Here is a 19,697-nt window from a genome sequence, read left to right as displayed (position 1 = left end):
CTGGGCTACTTGGATGGTCTTCTGATCTGAGTCTATTCAGCTGATCTTTGCTGGGCTCTGTCGAGTGTCATTGTCAGACAGTTTCTTGGCTGGTGCTGGATCACCTAGGATAGCCTCACTAACATGACCGCCAGTTGGCAGCCTGTTGGCATGGGTGCTTTGTTTGTCTTCCATGTGGTCTCTTTTCCTCCAGTAGGCTAGCCTAGGCACATTTACACACTGGCCTAGGGTTTCAAGCACGGCAAGAGAGGGAATCCCCAAAGCATAGGTGTTTTTCAAGCCTTCCTTTGTGGCACACCGGTTATGGCTAAGACCAGAATCAGGGGTGAGAAATAGACCTCACCTCTGAAGAGGAGGAGCTACAAAGTTATACTGCCAAGATGCATACAGGAATGGACGAGTTGTGGCCATTTTGCATTCTGCCGCAGTGGCCCTCATCTGTGCCAGCTGTCTTGTTTGCCCTCTGGATCCACTCTGCTTTCTCCCTGAGAGACTGACCTGTAAGGACTGCATCACTGGGGGTTGCCTTTCTACCCTGACTCCTGGTTGGGCTCAGCCAGGGGGACCAGTAGATTGGAAAGTGAGGGGAGAGTGAGCTGGGTATTTAACATGGGGTCATCTTGGCTCTACCCTTTGACTAAGGGTTACTCCTCCAAAGGCAGTCTTCTCTACATAATTCTCTCCTTGGGCTCCAGGAGCTACTCTTTGCCCTTGTCCCTTTGCTCTCACTAGCCCCCAGTTACTGCACTGTCCCCTATGGCTTCCCAGCACCATGCCCACATCTTTGCAAGTGGTCCTTTTATGAAACTCTCTTAAGCTCTCTTAATTTGGGTATGACATCTGTTCCCTGCCGGGACTCTGACTGGTTTGTCCTTGCCTCATTTGCTCTTATTGTAGATAGGGCACGTCTATGTCTATCAACCTAATGATAATCAACCCTGTGGGAAGATGGAGACCCAGGGGAAGAAGTGGGCTTTCTCTTGCTGCATTTATAATCAGTCTTGGGGAAGAGTTCTGATTGGTTGATCTTCTGTTGTTGGGAGAATGAGCTCTTACAGTTATCAGGCCTGGATCATGTGACATCCCTGTGACTCTGAGAGCAGAGTCTGTTATAAGAAGAAGGGTTGGGAAACTTGGATGGGCTGACAAAATCAGTAGCTACCACATGTTATTATTATAAGCTAGCTTGATCACAATTACCAACATAAGCTAATAAAGTTGGCAAAAAAAGTAAACTATACATTGTGTGCCAACTATAATTAAAAGAAGAAAACTATAGGGGTGCCTGGGTGGCTCAGTTAAGCATCTGACTTCAGCTCAGGTCATGATCTCGCAGTTTGTGAGATGATCTCGCTGTCTGAGCTGACAGCTTGGAGCCTGGAGCCTGCTTCAGATTCTGTGTCTCCCTCTCTCTCTGCCCCTCCCCCTACTCTCTCTCTCTCTCTCTCTCTCTCTCTCTCTCTCTCAAAAACACATAAACATTAAAAAAATTTTTTTTAAAAAGTAAACTATAGGGGCCCCTGGGTAGCTCAGTCAGTTAAATGTTTGACTCTTGGTTTTGCGTCAGGTCATGATCTCATGGTTTGTGGGATCGAGCCCCTGCATCAGGCTCTGCACTGACAGCCTGGAGCCTGCTTGGGATTCTCTCTCTCTCCCTTTCTCTGCCCTTCCATTGTTCGTGTGCTCATGCACTCTCTCTCTGGCTCTGTCTCCCTCTCTCTATCAAAATAAAGAAATAAACTTTAAAAAAGTAAACCATAGTCAATGATGAGTCTAGATTAACAAATGCTAAATAAGCTATTTAATTGTTGGAATAGATGTATTGGTTCAAATAGACTATTTATTTATTTATTTATTTATTTATTTTAATGTTTGTCTATTTTTTGAGAGAGAGAGAGAGAAGCCAGGGAGGGGCAGAGACAGAGGGAGAGAAATCCCAACCAGGCTCCACACTGTCAGTGCAGAGTCCAACATGGAGCTTGGACTCACAAAGTGTGAGTTCTTGATCTGAGTCATAGACTCTTTTTTAATGTGGAAGAAACAATTTCGAAATTAAAATATAGGAGCAAAGATAAAAGTAAGCCAGCAAGGAATTACGAATTCTGAAAAGTATATATACTAAGATGGTAGAAGTGATAGCAGATAGTATCAGTTATCTAATAAATGTAAATGGATTGAAATTCTCTGCTAAAAGGTAAAGACTATCAGATTGGATAAACAATGTATAATTCTAAGCAATGTATAAGAGAAACTTAAAGCATAGGTTGAAAATAAAATGGGAAGGGGGCCCTGGGTGGCTCAGTCGGTTAAGCGTTTGACTCGATTTTGGCTCAGGTCATATCTCATGGTTCATGAGTTCGAGCTCTGCATCGGGCTCTGTGCTGACAGTGTGGCTCCTGCTTGGGATTCCCTCTCCCCCTTTCTCCCTGCCCCTCCCCTGCTTGCATGAGTGCATGCTCTTTCTCTCTCAGAATAAATAAACATTTAAAAAAAAGGAATCACCTGTCCTCTTAAATATAAATAAAATGGGCAAAGATATACTGCAAAAACATACATAAATATAAAACATGGTCTTAGTAATAATGTCAAAAGAAAGAGGACTCAAGCCGCAAGCATAAACAAGAGGAATAGGAGGAAAAACGTACCCTAATATATTACCGATGAGTGTGTAAATCAGTATAATCCTCCTCAAGAGAAAATTACCCACGTGTATCAAAAGACTTAATGACTTTTCTTTGACCTAATAATTACTAAGCCTAATCCTTTGTACATAAGAATTACAATTTTAGAAATTTTTGCTGAGGAATTGCTTAAGGATATGCACATATAGGTAGCTAAAGTGATATTCATTGCGTCAGTATTCATACTAACAAAAATTTGGAAACTTCCTAAATGGCTGCCAATTGGGGTTTATGTAAGTAAAATGTATCCCAAATTTGGTTGCTGCGCAGTTACTAAAATGTCACAACATCTGGGTAGCCTGCTAACAACTGGAAATGTTCTTTCTTTAAAAAAAAAAAAAACAACTTTATTTATTTTTGAGAGGAAAAGCATACGCACCAGTGTGCGAGCCGGGGTGGGGGGAGGGCAGAGGGAGAAAGAGAGAGAGAATTTCAAGCAGGCTCTGCACGGTTAGCCCAGAACCCGATGCAGGACTCAAACTCACAAACCGTGAGATCATGACCTGAGTGGAAACCAAGAGTTGGACACTTAACCGACTGAGCCACCTGGCACCCCACAGCTGAAAATGTTCTATATCTCGATTGAGTTCGTGCCTATAAAGGTGAACACACTTTTCGAAACTGACAAAACTGTCAGCTTAAAACCTGTACGTTCTCATATGCAGCTTATACTTAAAAAGTCACAGAGATTAAAATATTATTGACATGAGAATATAGTCATTATATATTACTCAGTGAAAAAGGCAGACAGCAAAGCACTGTGTATGGTATGATTGGCCAGGAAATAGAAAAATACACACACATGCAAAAACAAAAGGCCACATTTTCTGAACATATTCTGGCGTCCACTTGTCAGTTCTGCTCACTGTCTTATTCCAGACTGTCGCCTGCAGAGCTCCGGAGATCACTTTGGGGTATTCTTTAACTGGTTTCTGCGTCTTGCTTGTTTTGGGTGCCACTTCACCTCCAGTGTGGACTCAGGCTTCCCACTTCATTCAGTCGAAATCAAATGTGAGTGATGGCTTGAGTATACCTGTAAGCAATTACAGTTGCTTCTGGATATGGTTACTCCTGAGGTCATCCACCAGCTGGGAGCCAGCTTATCCCCCAGATGAGAATCTTCAGATGCCCCTGATAAGATTCCGGCCCCTGATAGGGGGTGCCTGGGTGGCTCAGTCAGTTAAGTGTCTGACTTTGGTTCAGATCATGATCTTGTAGGTCGTGAGTTTGAGCCCTGTGTTGGGCTCTGTGCTGACAGCTCAGAGCCTGGAGCCTGCTTTCGATCCTATGTGTCTCTCTCTCCTTCTCTCTCTCTCTCTCTGCCCCTCCCTGCTCATGCTGTCTCTGTCTCTGTCTCTCTCTCTCTCTCTCTCTCAATAAATAAACATTAAAAAAATGATTCTGACTCCTGATAAACCTGGGCCAATTCATCTTTGGCCGAGAGAAGGAAGGAAGTCCTAGCTCTGCCATAGTCTGAGGTCCTGCCCACATCCCACCTACACTGGCTGGTCTTCTTGGCTCAGATAGAGCAACATAACAGTGTACTCCATGTTTTTCAAAGTCTGGGTTGTTAAGTCTCACATAACACCAACTGGGGACCCCCACAGGTGAGCTCTAATGATGCTCCAAGCCTGTCTAGCTCCTTCCAAGAGGGGAAACAACAGTTAGGGTTCACCATCCCTCTTGGCATCATGGTAAGATCTCACCATCACATGGACCAAAGAAGGCCCATCTGTATCTCTCAAGGACAAATAATGTCAGGTGCAGTTCAGTCTGAACAATATAGGCAGTCTGTCTGTTTTATTTATATCTATTACCTATCTAAATCTGAAGTGCATCATTGTGCTGAAGATACATTCAATTTATGTTATGTAACATTGCAGTCTGTAACTTCTGCATTCACGGCCAAAGTGCTCAGTAACCAGAGTGTGTGTTACCAAATGCCAAAAAGATGCCTCACAGGGAGGCTTGGAGGTGCTCTGAGAGTTGGCCTGTTTAGCTCCGAGGCTAGGCTTTCATTAAATACCCAAAGAGCTGTTGTATAGATTTTTTTAAATATAGATTCAAGTGACAGAATCGGGACTGGGGACCGTCTATTTTGGCTAAAGAAGGGCATCCCAAACTGACCAACCAGTTGCTGTATAAGGATATTAATTTCCCATGTTGGCAGAGCTAAGATCAGTTGCTATGGATGCTGTATAGGGGGTATCTGTGGTAGATGTGGGTTTCTACCACATTCGTGGTTCTTTTACTGGTGTTGTTTGGCTGTGTGCAAAGGAAACCATCTTTGGTTAACTCAGATTAGAATTTATTGGAAAAGATATGATGTACTTTAAATTTTTTAAAAATGTTTTTATTTATTTTTGAGACAGAGAGAGACAGAGCATGAGCAGGGGAGGGGCAGAGAGAGAGGGAGACACAGAATCCGAAGCAGGCTCCAGGCTCCGAGCCATCAGCCCAGAGCCCGACGCGGGCTCGAACTCACGGACCGCGAGATCGCGACCTGAGTTGAAGTCGGACGCTCAACCGACTGAGCCACCCAGGCACCCCAAGATATGATGTACTTTTAGAGAATTGGAAGAAAACCTGAACAGTCAGACCAGCTGTGTCTCATTTTGATTCTTTTGTTGCTTTGGTTTTAAATTCAAATTCCAGAAGAGTATTTATTTCGTCAAGTTCAAGTTACCTAAGTAGACCTTGGCTGGATCTTTATAGTGTTCCCTCCAAGTCTAAATACAGCGTAGGTGGGATGGCTTTCAAAGGAGAAATGAGGCATTGCTACCAAAATAGATAGATAGATAGATAGATAGATAGATAGATAGATAGATAGATAGATAAAAGAAAGAAAAGGAAGCAGAGAAGATAGATAGATAGATAGATAGATAGATAGATAGATAGATAGATAGAGAAAAGAAAGAAAAGGAAGCAGAGAGGTTTGGCAGATCAAAACAATACACAGACCACTACAGTTTCTAAATGGCCGCTTTGCAGAATACAGATAGGTTGAATGCTTAAGCATTATTTGGGGAGCCTGCTAAAAACAGAGCTCACCTTTAGAAATACAGACAAGGGCCTGGAAACAGGTATTTTAAAGTCCTTCAGGTAATTCTGATGGGTGACTGAGTTTGGAAGCTAGTGTAAGGCAATATCGTATCCTGGCTCTGAAACCGGGGCAGTTGTATTTGAATGCTAGGTTTGCAATTGGCTAAGCGGCTGGATAATCTTGGCCTAGTTACCTGCCCTCTGCCTCAGTTTCCTTATCAGTAAAAAGAGGATAAAATAACACCCTCCTCATAAGGCTCAGATGAAGATCAGATGAGCTAATCCCCGTGAAGGGCTGTGTGCCATGCCTGGCACAAAATACGTGCCAAAATTATTATCACCAGCGGCCCTTTCAGGTCTTTGAGAGTGGGTTTCAAAAGTGCAGCCTTGTTTTTGGCGTGGCATGTATCCATCTCGCTTGCCATGAAATGGAAACACACAGACACGTCCCATGGGCTGGTTGGAGGAAGAGTCTGATAAAATGAGGGTGATGTGATAAAACGCACATCTTCCGACTTCGGGGAGAATTGCACTTGATTCTTCCGCTCGCTCCCGTTTGCCCCGTGCCTGTGACAGCTTGCGCAATGCAGAAGCAGTAGGTAAAGGTCAGCACGGATTGCTTCTCAATAGTTCCCTGTCATAAAGACACGGAGCTTCATGCTGTGGAGGAAGAAGCAAATCTATGATGCGCAGCGTCCTGAGAACAGAAACCAGCTGTTTGTCCTGCACCAAAAGGGCAGGGCTGCTGTGATTTGAATGGGGTGGAGGTGTCCTGTCTTATGAATTATTTTGGCTTCTCCTAGTTGGTGGCGGACCAGCCTCAGAGCCCGAGAAAGGCAGTTTCCCAGAGATTTAGCCCGTGGAGCCTGTGGGCCTGAGGGAAGTAGAGAAATCAAAAGGCTGATGACCCTGGAGAGAGGCAGCCTGCAGGGATGTGAAAGGCATTGGTCCCAGAGTCAAAAGACCTCATTTCTCGCCTTTCTTCTGTCTCCAGCTTTTTGTATTCCTGATGGCTTCCCCTGTCTTCAGTGGCCTAGGATTCTAGGATTTCTAAATAGAGTACTTTTATTTTTACTTATTATTATTCTTTTTTTTGTTTATTTATTTATTTATTTATTTTTAGTAATCTCTACACCCAATGTGGGCTCGAACTCACGACCCTGAGATCAAGAGTCATATGCTTTTTTGATTGAGCCAGCCAAGAGCCCCTAAATACAGTATTTTTTAAAAATAGTAATGACCAAGGGATGCCTGGTTGGCTCAGGTGGTTGAGCATCCGACTTTGGTGAGGTCAAGATCTCACGGTTCATGAGTTCAAGCTCCATGTCAGGCTGTGTGCTGACAGCTCAGAGCCTGGAACGTGCTCCAGATTCTCTCTCTCTCTCTCTCTCTCTCTCTCTCTGTCTTCCCCTCCCCCACTTGTGCTCTGTCTCTCTCTCTCTCAAAAATAAAATAAAAATATTAAAAAAGTAAAAAAAATAGTAATAATATCTAAGAGCCAGCATTCATAGATATAATTCTGTTTTAGGCACTTTACATATAATAACTCTTTATTCTTCATTACACTCTAGAACTACTACTGTTATCATCCCCATTTTACAGATGAGGAAACTGAGATGCTCAGAGACTAAGTGACTTGCCCAAGGAAACATGACCAGTGAGTGGTGGAGCTGGGATTCAAATGTAGGCAGTCTGGCCCCCAAGGCCATGTTCTTACTCAGTACCCCAGACTGCCTCATAACCTCAATGCTATCCACTTGGACGAATCTAACTGAAGCAGACAACCTTGTTCTCTGAGACCTGCCTTTCCAAATATGCACTCCCCCCACCCCAAGCCCTGTGACCCCACAGCCTCGGCCCCATTTGGTCCATATGTATGTGGACATCTGTCTCAAGCTAGACTGATCAGATTCTCTCTTTAGGAATTTAGAATTTGGAATTAAAGGTGCTGGTTTTAGTTTGCAGTGGTCGCATGGCCTTTGAAAACTGTTTACTGTATGTGAAAAGTGTCATCTTGACGGATCTCTGCAAGCACATTTTTCTATAACCAGAAGCCTTTCTGGGGTGCCTTCTGTCTCCCACACCTCCTACCCCTTCCATCAGACCAGCTACCCAGGCCAGCAGTCGGTGCTCGCTTTTTGCCCCATCGAACTACTTACTGTCTTGTCTTGTCTTGTCTTGTCTTGTCTTGTCTTGTCTTGTCTTGTCTTGTCCTGTCTTGTCTTATTATATTTCAGAAAGAACAATTTACATACGATCTACCCTCTTAACACACTTTTAAGTGCACAGTGCAGTCCTATTGACTACAGACACAGTGTTTTCCAGATCTAGAGCTTATTCATCTTGGCTTACCGAAACTTTGTGCCCATTGATTAGGAACTCCCCATGTCCCCCTCCCCCAGCATCTGGCAACTACCATTCCACTCTTGGATTCTATGAGTTTGGCTATATTAGATACCACATCTAAGTGGAATTAGGCAGTATTTGTCTTTCCGTGTCTGGCTTATTTCACTTGACATAATGTCCTCAGAGTTCATCCATGTCCCATATCATAGAATTTCCTTCTTTTTCAAAGCCTGAATAATAATCCATTGCATATATGTACCACATTTTCTTCTTTTTTTAAGATTTTATGTATTTATTTTTATTTTTTATTTTAAACAAAGAGAGAGAGGGGCGCCTGGGTGGCTCAGTCGGTTGAGCGTCTGACTTCGGCTCAGGTCATGATCTCGTGGTCCGTGAGTTCGAGCCCTGTGTCAGGCTCTGGGCTGATGGCTCAGAGCCTGGAACCTGCTTCCGATTCTGTGTCTCCCTCTCTCTCTGCCCCTCCCCCGTTCATGCTCTGTCTCTGTCTCAAAAATAAATAAATGTTAAAAAAAATTAAAAAAAAAATAAATAAACAGAGAGAGAGAGTGAGTGGGGGAGAGGGACAGACTGAGAGAGAGAATCTTAAGCAGGCTTCACGCTTAGCATGGAGCTTGACTTGGGGCTTGATCCCATGACTCTGGGATCATAACCTGAGCCAAAATCAAGAGTCGGACGCACAACCGACTGAGCCACTCAGGTGCCCCTATTCCATATTTTCTTGATTTGTTCACCTGTTGATAGACATTTAGGCTGTTTCCACATCTTGGCTATTGTGAGTAATGCTGCAGTGAACTTAGGGTGCAACTGTATCTTCGAGATCCTGATTTCAGTTTTCTTGGATAAATACCCAGAAGTGGGATTGCTGGATCAGATGGTAGTTCTATTTTTCATTTGTTGAAGAACCTCCAAATGGGGTAAGGACTTGAATAGACATTTCTCCAAAGAAGACCTACAAGTGGCCAACAGGTAAATGGGGAAAAAAAAAAAAATAGCTCAACATCCCTCATCACCAAGAAATGCACATCCAACGCACAGTGAGATACTTGTCAGAATCGCTAATATCAAACAAACCCAAAAGACAACCAGCGTTGGAGAGGATGTGGAGAAATGGGAACCTTGCACACTGTTGGTGGAATGCAGAATGGTATGGCCACTAGGGAGAACAGTGTGCCTTCTTTTGAAGTCTATCCAAATAGTATGACACGGTAGACCCCCTCTTTCCTTTTTCCTCTGCTTTCCTCAGTGTTTTGTTTGTGGCCACATGACTTTGGAAGGACTCATTCCATCCCATTTATCGGGATTTCCAACTTCAAAGCCAGCCAGGGCCTGGCAGGCAAGTAGCTGAATCAAGTGTGTGACAATAAGGAGTGGCCACCCTGTCTGATACTACACTTGATCTTAGCCAAAAGGCTGAGAAGCGATGTGTCCACCCTGTCTGAAAGGAGAAGCCACTACCCAGCTCCATTTTATAAAAAAAGTCCTGCTCTTTAAAGGACCTAGATCCAGATTGTTTCATTTTTCAAGAGAAGTCTGAATCTCCTAAATTTCGATGTTGACAAAAAAAATCTGAGAATTACAACGGTGGTGTTTTTAAAAATTTTTTAATGTGTATTTATTTTTGAGAGAAACAGAGCCAGAACATGAGCGGGGAAGGGGCAGAGAGAGGGAGACACAGAATCCAAAGCAGGCTTCAGACTCCGAGCTGTCAGCACAGAGTCGGACGCAGGCTCAAACTCAGGAACAGAGAGATTGTGACCTGAGTCGAAGTCGGACCCTTAACCGACCGAGCCACCCAGGGGCCCATAGCTGTGGTGGTTTTTAAGCACATTTTTGGACTGGGATCCTTCTGGACACCACCAGTGAGTAAGCTCTATGTTGGCAGGTGGGAACTGTCAGTGGAAGGTCTCCCCCACCCTTCTTACAAAGGGAGAAGAGATGGGGCGCCTGGGTGGCTCCGTCGGTTAAGCATCTGACTCTTGATTTCGGCTCAGGTCATGAGGTTCGTGAGTTCAAGTCCCACATCGAGCTCCTTGCTGACAGCGTGGAGCCTGCTTGGGATTCTCTCTCTCTCCCTCTCTTTCTGCCCCTCCCTCATGCTCTCTGTCTCTCTCCCTCAGAATAAATAAACTTTTTTAAAAAAAGGGAGAAGAGAAAATGTGGATTGAGTCAAATCAGCGTTCTTTGGGGGAGTAGGGAGGGCGCAACATTCCAAGGCGGAGAACCTTAGAAGGATGCCCAGGTGCCTTTACCCTGGCTGTGGCACAGTTGAGTTTTAAATGGGCTAGGGCACACCCCTTGCTGGAATGGGAGAGCCAGCCCTGGTCAGGGAAACAGCTGCTACAGCGCCCTCTGCTGTTGTCAGCACTCTCCACGTCCACTGGCCTCTGCCGTTGGGTCTGGCAGCCACTTGCTTCCCCTGAAGGCTTTGAGAGGGTGACGGTCAGTCATCATTCTGCAGAATTATCAGGTGCCTGCTGCTGCTCAGGCGCCTTCAAGGATGCCAGGGACTGCTCAGGCGCCTTCAAGGACTCACCTTGGCTTGCTGTGTTTGGTCCACCACCCACCCCATCATCAGGCCTTGTGACTCTAATTCTTTAGGCTTGGGAGAGGCAGGTCACTTCAAGCCTCACCTTTTTCATATACTGAAAAACATTTGAAGAGATTTTGGCTTCTGCTTGGCACCTCTCCCTGATTTCTGGGCTGAAATGGATTCTCCTATTTTTAAACTTTTTTTTTTTTTTTTTTAATTTTTTTTTTTCAACGTTTTTAATTTATTTTTGGGACAGAGAGAGACAGAGCATGAACGGGGGAGGGGCAGAGAGAGAGGGAGACACAGAATCGGAAACAGGCTCCAGGCTCCGAGCCATCAGCCCAGAGCCTGACGCGGGGCTCGAACTCACGGACCGCGAGATCGTGACCTGGCTGAAGTCGGACGCTTAACCGACTGCGCCACCCAGGCGCCCCATTTTTTTTTTTTTTTTTTAATATATATATTTGTAGTGGTAGTTTGGGAGTGAGGGCAGAGTGAAATGTTCAGAGTCAGGTTTATGGTCTTGGACATAAAGAGTATGGGCTCTAGAGCTGGTCTGCCTGGGTTCAAAGCTCAGCTTTCTTAGTAGCTCTGTGACTTCGGATAAGTTACTCGCTCTCTCTGTGCCCCTGCTTCTGCATTTTCAAGATGAGGATGATAATATACCTACTTCATGAGTATTAAATAAGGTAATGTATGCAAAAAGCTTAACACAGCGCCTGGCATATTATGTAAGTGCTTGACTCAGAATCTTGGACCTGTTTTTGCTTTCAATCTTGGCCTTCCGGCCTGGGTTCGCCTCCTTCATTCTGCATCTCAGCCCTTCGTCATGCAACCTTCTGTCTTTCGTCCTCTTCACCCTTCAGCCGTGGCTCTCCAGCATCCTACTGAGCAAGGCTCCATTCTTAGGGCTTCTTCTTCTTCTGTGTCCCCAGCCTTTCCCTACCCTCATATTCTCTCCATTGCCAGCTCCTGTTGTACCTTCTGAACAGTAATTATAGCTAACATTTATATAATGCCTATCGTATGCCAGGCGCTGTTCTAAGTGATTTACATGCACTAACTCATTGAAGCCTCACCCCATGAGAAAGATCCTCTTTCTACGCCCAACCTACAGAGAAGTTAGCTGATTTGCTGGGTCACATGACTAATAAGAAGCCGAGTCTGAGTTTGAGCGTGATCTGGCTCCCAAGCCTGCTCTTCCCACCACAATACATGGCCACCCACTTCTCTCCATCCCCAGAGACAGGGCCCGAGTCCAGGCTCCATTCGCCCTCCCTGGACCATTAGCCCCTTGTTTGATTCCCTGATTCCTCTCTGTTCTCGCCAGCCTGTCACCTCCACATTACAGTGGAGTCATCTTTCCCCAAACCAGATACGATCCTGTCATCATTCTTGCTGGAAACACGTCAGTGGCTTCCCACTGTTCTTGGGACAAAGCCGACGCTCTGACGTGGCTGACAAGCAAGGTTTTCACACATCCTCCTTTGCCACGCTTTCCTGGAGACAGACCTGGTTGTTACGTTGCACTGGAATCCCAAAGGGTTTGTGCCCCTGGCATTCCTGTCATTCTTACCGAGTCCCCTTTGGAAGAGAGATTATAATAGGGTCGCCCTGCTCAGAAGGCCCTGTCACCCCTCCAGCCCTTCCTTGACCACATCCTTCCTCCCCACCGAGCTTCCTCCTTGCAGCCTCCGGTCCTCCCTGCTCTCCCACACCAGGTGGTTGCACTTGGGGCTCCCTCTGCTGAGCTCCTCTCTCTCTTCTGCCCCGGAGTTCAGGGAGGCCCCATCCTGGTTGCACATCTGAATCCTCTGCGAAGCTGTATAACCCAATACCAGTGCCTGGGCCCATCCCAGACAAGTCAGTCAGAATCCCTGCTTGATTCAAAGCCTCCTGATTGACTTGAATGTGCGTCCAGGGTTAAGAACCCCGGTTGACTCAAAACTCACCCTCCAGACCACGGCCCAAGCATCACTTCCTCAGGGAAGCCCTCCCTGACCTCCCTGACCTGGTCTGTTCTTCCTGTTTTTCACTCTGTGAGTACCACTGTCACACATCACAGGGCCACTTTCCATTGACTTACATGGTGACAAAAAGCCCAGATCCTGCATCCAAATCACTAGCCATGTGACCTTGGGCCAGTGACTTAACTTCTCTGTGCCTCACTTTTCTCCCCAGTGAAATGGGGAGAAAAATAAACTTACTTCACATGATCAGTGAGGGTCAGGTGCATGAATTATATGCAAAGTTCTTGGCATAGTGCCTGGCGTATGTTAGCTGTTACTCGCATACTGCTGAGCCTTGAGCAACGTGAGTTTGAACTGCATGATTTTTTGCGATTCGGTGGTGTAGATATTTTCTCTTCCTTATGACTTTCTTAATAACATTCTCTTTTCTCTAGCTTACTTGATTATAATATGGTATATAATACACATAACATACACACTGCGTGTTAATCAACTATGTTATCAGTAAGGCTTTTTTGGTCAGAGGCTATTCGTAGTTAAGTGTTTGGGGAGTCAGAAGTTACATGTGGATTTTCAACTGCGTGGGTGTGGTCAGCGCCCCTAACCACCCACATTGTTCAAGGGTCCACTGTAATTATAATCCCCCACTGGAATCTATGAATCCCTGGAGGTGAGGTCAGCACCTGCTGTTTGATCACTACACACGTAGTGCAGTGTCAGGCACATGATAGCTTCCAGAACTTTCTGTGGAGCAGAGTGGTGTCTCAGGGACGTTCTTGGTCAAGGGTGAAGGGCCAGCGTGCACAGAACTCATCTTCCTCAGGCTTCTTGTCTCTGTGGACCTAATGGCTTAGGATCCTCATTGCTAGTGATTAGGATCATTATAATGAGACCCTCCATGGTCTTGTGGTGTCCAGAGTCCCAGGTGCTGATGGTGGCCCGCCAGGCACTGGCTTTAGCAGCGTCCCTCATGTCCTTCTGCATGAAGGTTCTTTCTGCCCCTCTGAAATGCAGGCGTGGGTACGCCGAGGGCCCCTGTGGCAGAGGGAGCTGTCAGAAAGTTGGCACCGTGCTCTACACCTAGAAATCGAACTGACAGCATCTTTGCAAGTTGAGTAAAACCCTGTGTTCCGGTCTTGCTTTGGGGCGACCCTCACTCAGCAGGGACAGAGGGGTGCTCCTGCCTTTGTGGGCTGATAGCACCATTGGGGGAGGGGGGGCGGTGAGGGGCGAGGATGTGTGTGCGTACCTTGTGGGTGTTGGAGGGTTTATATATAATGCTGGGGTGTGATTTGTGGCAGGGTGACTGGCCCCTGAAGACCTCTGTAGTCTGCTCTGAGCAGTGAATTCACATAACAACCTACAGGAAGAGGCGGGGCAGACTCTGTGAAGAGCCCGCATAGGTGGTTGTTAGAACTTGAAGGGCCCTGGGGAGTGCTCTGTTAACCCCATTGTTTTCTGAAGGGGGAACTGAGACCAGAGCATGGGGTGGCTTGCCCAAGGTCACAGATGTAGTTTTCTTTTTAAGTTAACATTTATGGGGTCCGGACTACCTGTTAGTCACTGGGCTAAAGCACGACCTATAATCATGGTTTCATGACTCCTGACAAACCTAGAAGGCGGGAACGTTTATTTACTGTATTCAACAGGCACTTACATAGTATTTACTGAGCACTCTTTTACAGATATTCGCTCATTAGCTTCTCATGAGCATGCAGAGCTACTATCATTATTTCCACATTAAAGAAGACACTGAAGCACAGAGAGGTTAGGTAACCTGCCTAAAGTCACCAGCTAGGAAGTCATTGAGTTGGGATTCAATCCTAGGCAGCCTGACCTTGTAGTGCGTGCTATTCTGCTGTAGTGTCTCTCCACATGACAGCTTTGGGCTCCATTTTGCAGGTGGGAAAATCAAGGCTCATATAACGTAAGTAACTTGCTTGAGGCCGCATGGCTGTGAAGTAACAAAGCTGGGACTGAGTTCAGACTCTCTGGCTTTAGACTCTGACTCATGAGCTCTCTACTAAATTCCCTCCCACGGGGGCTAGGATCTATGTCATAGCTGAGGGGTCCGAGCTGGGGACAGGGAATAGGGGCTGAGGCAGAGCTTGAAGCCAGGTTGGTGGCAATGGGGTGATGTCAGCCAAATCTACCTGGGTCTAGCCAGGACCCCGTGCAGTGAAGTAGCTCCCCCTGGGGTTGGGGCAGAGCCCCAGCCTGGTGCCTTCTGTCCAGATTTTGCCCCCCATCCTTCAGATCTTAGCTCACATGTCACTTGTCAGGGAAACCTCCCAGACCTGTCTGCCCAGCTGAAGCCCTCTGAAAACTAAGCTCTCCAGGCTTCTCTGCAGCGGTCGGAAGCCTACCATTTGTTTGTGCTTCTTTCTTTATGGTCTCCTCCGAACTAGGCTGGGGCCCATGAGGGCAGACCCTGTGTCTGCTTCTGTTCATCCAGCACCTGATACACTCAACAGATATTGGGTGAATAAATGGATGAATGAATGAATAGCTCGTTGCTTTAGTGGAGGGAATTCGTGCAGGAAATCAAGACCGAAGTTCAAGAGGGGGGAATGCAAGTGGGGATTATTGGAAAAAGTTGTAACTCAGTAGACCTAGGGATGCCCTGGCCAGCAATCATTAATGATTAATAATAACAGCTGGTATTTATTGAGTGCCCTCTCTCTGTTGGGGAGCTATTTTAAAGGTTTTCGGTAAAGCACACCCCATAACATTCCCAGGAAATAAATGCCGCTGTTATCACCAGTTAATATGAAGTATGGAGCTTTTAAGCAACGTGGCCAAGGGACATGGCCAGGAAGATATGGAACTGGCTCTTCAGTCTAGGCAACCTTACCTGAAGCCTCATCTTTTAAATATCCTACAAAACCACCTGTTCCCGGTGAACTGAGTCCTTTTCCAGGCTGGGAGGCACCTCACAGGCTCTCGGCATCACCTTCTGGAAAGGATGGGGCTTCTCCTACTCTCTGCTGACTCAGGGACCAGATTGGAGCTGAATCTGCCGGTCCAGTGCTTGATGTCCTGAAGCCACTTAGAGTTGGAGCCGGCTTATAAGTGCACACAGCCTTCCAGAAGAAGGAAGGCAGCTCCCTGTTCGCTGTGAGATTGAGGACTCCCACTTGCACCCAAGGGCTGGTCGGGTCTATATTTCTCTCCAAGACTCAATGAATGGATGAGGCTGCTATTTCAAATGGACTTCCTCGGTTATCCTAGTTGGGGCCGGGATCCAGCAGGAGTTACTCAGATGCCAGCTGGGGCCAGCCAGCAGCGAGTGGAGACCGTGGGGACCAGCAGACTATATGCCCCACTTGGAGAGCGTGGTCAGGGTGCGTGTCTAGTCCGTGGCTGCCATCAGCAGAGATGGGCCAGTGTCTCTAGTTCTGAGCTTCTGACCAGTGTTCTGTGTGACTCCAACCGATGCAACACCCCCAGAAAAACGTGGCTCCCCATTGCTGTGGGTCCCACCCAGAGGCCTGGAAATACATCCCTAAAAAAAAAAAAATTGCATGCATGCCACAGTGGTTGGCGTAATCAGGTTGAAAACCACCGACTTAACTAATGCACTGAGATCATTTGTTGAGATAAAATGTAAACCCTGGAAAGGAAGACTAGCTTAACATTGGTGGCAACTAAGTAGAGTTTAAAAAAACAAGTTTTCTGGAAGGACATAAAAGACTCAAATTACATGTGAATTCATTCTCTCTGTCCGTCTCTCCCTCTCTCCTTGTCACCCTCCAGCCCTGACTCGACATCAGACACCCATGCATCCCCTTAGCTCTGCTCCAGCTCCCAAGACTGCACCGTTCCTTGTTGTAAATTCTGATCGGTCCAGTTCTGATCGGTCCAGTTCTTCCTTCGTAAACTGCACGCCACTGACCAGACCTTGGTCCACTCAGCACTGGCTGGAAGCCCAAGGTCAGATGCTCTAGTCTCCACTGAGCTGGTGCTGGAGGTGGGGATTTTTCTAGAAGGACAATAAAATAGGTAGGGTTGGCAGAGATGGGCCTGTCCAATACAATCTGGAAAACTATGTGCGTGAGAATAACCATGAAGATTTTCAAAGTGGACAGTAATGTTGGGGTCGGGGTAGGTGGGTATAAAATGCATGCGTTTAGAGGCTCAGATATTGTAAACCTATGATATATTAAAGTAGTGTGGTACTGAGGCAGGACTAGAGAGAAATCAGTGGAACACAAGAGAAAATGTAGAAGTGAACAAAGGTTACACACGAGAAACGAGTGTGTGATAGAAGTCAGCAGGGAGAAGATACATCCCCATACAGTTGTTACAACTGGCTAAACATTCAGGGGGAGAAATGAAGGTCTTTTCCCCGAGCTCCTGCTAAGATGAATTCCAAGAGAAGTAAGGATTTCAGTGCAGAAAGTGAAACTGTAGGACATTGAAGAAAATATCGTACTGGGAAGGACTTTCTAAATATAACAGCAGAGACACAGACTACAAAGAAAAGGGAAAAATTGGCACTTTATTTAAACACACACACACATACACGCCTTATTATATGTTGAAAAAGGGGAAACAAAATTAAAAGGCAAATGAAAAACTGCAAAAATATTTACTGCGTGTATTGTAGGTGAATGATTCATATCCCTAATAATTATATGGGAAATGTGTTACAAGTCATTCAGAAAGAAACAAATTTGAATTTAAATACAGACAAAGGGTATGGACAGAAAATTCATGGTAACAGTGAACACGGATTAAATGTTTATTTCCACACGAGACTACTAGGCAGTTTCCATGCATTCATTCACTGAACTCTCATTAACTTGGGAATTAGATATAATTGTTACCCCATTTTCAAATGGAGGAGTGAACACTTAAAAGGGGTTAAAGAACTTGCCCCTGCATCAAAAAGCTCCTAGCTTCCAGAGCCCAGCGTTAGGTTTGAACGTGGCTGTTAATTAACCCCTGGTATTGACATTGACCCCAGTGCAGCTCTTAATGCAGGAAATCATATTTAAAATTCTACCCCAGTTTACACAACAGAAGCTTGGCCTTGCGATCGAACAATTACTTATTTGCAAAGGGGTGGTGGCTGGAAGAAGGCAGGGCTTATCAGACGCTTGAGCAAACCGAGTCACCGTCACCGGGGCAGGAACATTTACACAGCGTTATCGGCTCTGTTGACTTTCTTCCCAGGAACAAAATGAGAGATCTTCACCAAATTATAATCCCCCCGCCTTTGAACGCAGTGCGTGTGTGTCATTACAGGTTCTCACATGATCCACATTTGATGTTCCCAAAACCTCAGTCCACACAGTCCCTGTGAAGGTTTCCGCGCTTCTTGGTCTCTTAGGAAGCTTTGGTATTTTGTTTGCAATTTGGGGTACCTGCTGTGAGGTTTCTGTGGCGCTCAGATAAACACTTAAATACTCTTTTTTTCCCATATCTTTTTTGAAAGTTTATTTTGAGAGAGAACGAGCAGGGCAGGGGCAAAGAGAGAAGGGGCGGCAGAGGATTGGAATCAGGCTCCAATGCTGACAGCAAAGAGCCTGATGCGGGGCTCAAGCTCACGAACTGAGAGATTATGACTTGAGCCAAAGTCGGTTGGTTGCTTAACCTGCTGAGCCACCCAGGTGCCCAACACTTTGGAGAAGTCTTACTCTCTGTACATTTTGTTTTCTTCCTGCTTCTATAGACAAACACTTCCATTAGCTTGTGTTACAGTGTATTTTTATGTAGGCATGAGTAACTTGGAATATAGTTACTCTTCTTCATGGTAGCATGCAGCCTACGCTCCTCTGCATCTTGGTTTTTTTGTTTTTGGCTTTTTTTTTTTTTAAGTTTCACTTTAAAATATATCCTTAAGGGGCACCTGGGTGGCTCAGTTGGTTAAGCATCTGACTTTGGTTCAGGTCAAGATCTCACAGCCCTTGAGTTTGGGCCCCGCGTTGGGCTCTTCACTGACCGTGCGGAGCCTGGAACCTGCTTCAGATTCTGTGCCTCCCTCTCTCTGTGTGCCCCTCCCCGACTTGTCTCTGTCTCTCTCTCTGTCTCTGTCTCTCTCTCTCTCTCTCTCTCTCTCTCAAAAATAAATAAATAAATAAGCAATAGTAATAAACAAAATATAAAATAAAAAATAAAAATAATAAATAAACATATATGCCCTTAAGGTTTTTCCCTCTTAGTGCAGAAAACTCATTCTTCTGACACCTGAGCAGCATATCACCGTGTAGCTACGCTATGATTTATTTAAGCCGCTCCCTACCTGTAACACTTGGCTTATGTACAGTATTTTGCTGTTATAAATAACGCTGCAGGGAACAGCCACATATACATATTATTTCCTATGTATTTGGGTTTAGCTCCAGGATAAATTCCCAGAGTAGGGCAGTTGGGTCACCGGGGAAGAAACATTTGTACTTTTTTTTTTTAAATATGAAATTTATTGTCAAATTGGTTTCCATACAACACCCAGTGCTCCTCCCAAAAGGTGCCCTCCTCAAGGAAGGCATCACCCACCCTCCCCTCCCTCCCACCCCCCATCTACCCTCAGTTTGAAACATTTGTAGTTTTGATAGATAATGCCGAATGTCAGTGGGCCTGCCCACTAAGAATATATGTATCTGTGTCTCTGCCGCCTCTCAATGGACGCTGTTGGGACGCACATGTTACAATTTTATTTTGGGAGTTGGTTCCTTCACTTTAAGGTGTATTAGAAAAAAACATAATTTGCACATCAATCCCACGCGTTCACACTCTGTAAACAGTTTTATTTTAAAATAGGTTTATTTAAGTGAAAGTCCTGCTGAGTTCAAGAAAAATGCTAAGTACATATTATACGTAGCATGTGGATGTGCAGAGTTAGGATGGCTCAGGACTGAAGCCTGGGAAAGTGTCCCCGTGATGATTTTTTCTCTTTGGGACGATGGAAGCAAGAGCTTGCCCTTCCCGTGTGCAGGGCCCTGTGCTGGGGAGCCGATCCATGAAGCCAGTCCATGAAGTGGGTACTGTTTTTATATCTTCACTTTGTGCACAAGAACCAGAGACTCAGAGAGGCGAAGTCACTTGCCGGAGGTCACACAGTTTACCCCAGAGCCCCTGTTTGGAACCTTCCCTCTGTTCAGC

At 45.7% G+C, this 19,697-nt stretch overlaps 1 protein-coding gene and 1 pseudogene across 6 annotated transcripts in view; one reads left to right on the top strand and one right to left on the bottom strand.

Moving 5' to 3' along the window:
* The window catches only part of PRKCB (protein kinase C beta), a 330,403-nt gene that overhangs the window by 141,308 nt on the left and 169,398 nt on the right, over positions 1-19,697 (top strand). The window lies entirely within an intron of this gene.
* Positions 9,427-9,512, bottom strand: LOC122234775 (annotated as a pseudogene).

Source organism: Panthera tigris, chromosome E3, assembly GCF_018350195.1.
Source record: "Panthera tigris isolate Pti1 chromosome E3, P.tigris_Pti1_mat1.1, whole genome shotgun sequence".
Classification (NCBI taxonomy): Eukaryota; Metazoa; Chordata; class Mammalia; order Carnivora; family Felidae; genus Panthera; species Panthera tigris.
The sequence above is the reverse complement of the archived record's forward strand: the minus strand, read 5'-3'. Positions and strand labels throughout refer to the sequence as shown.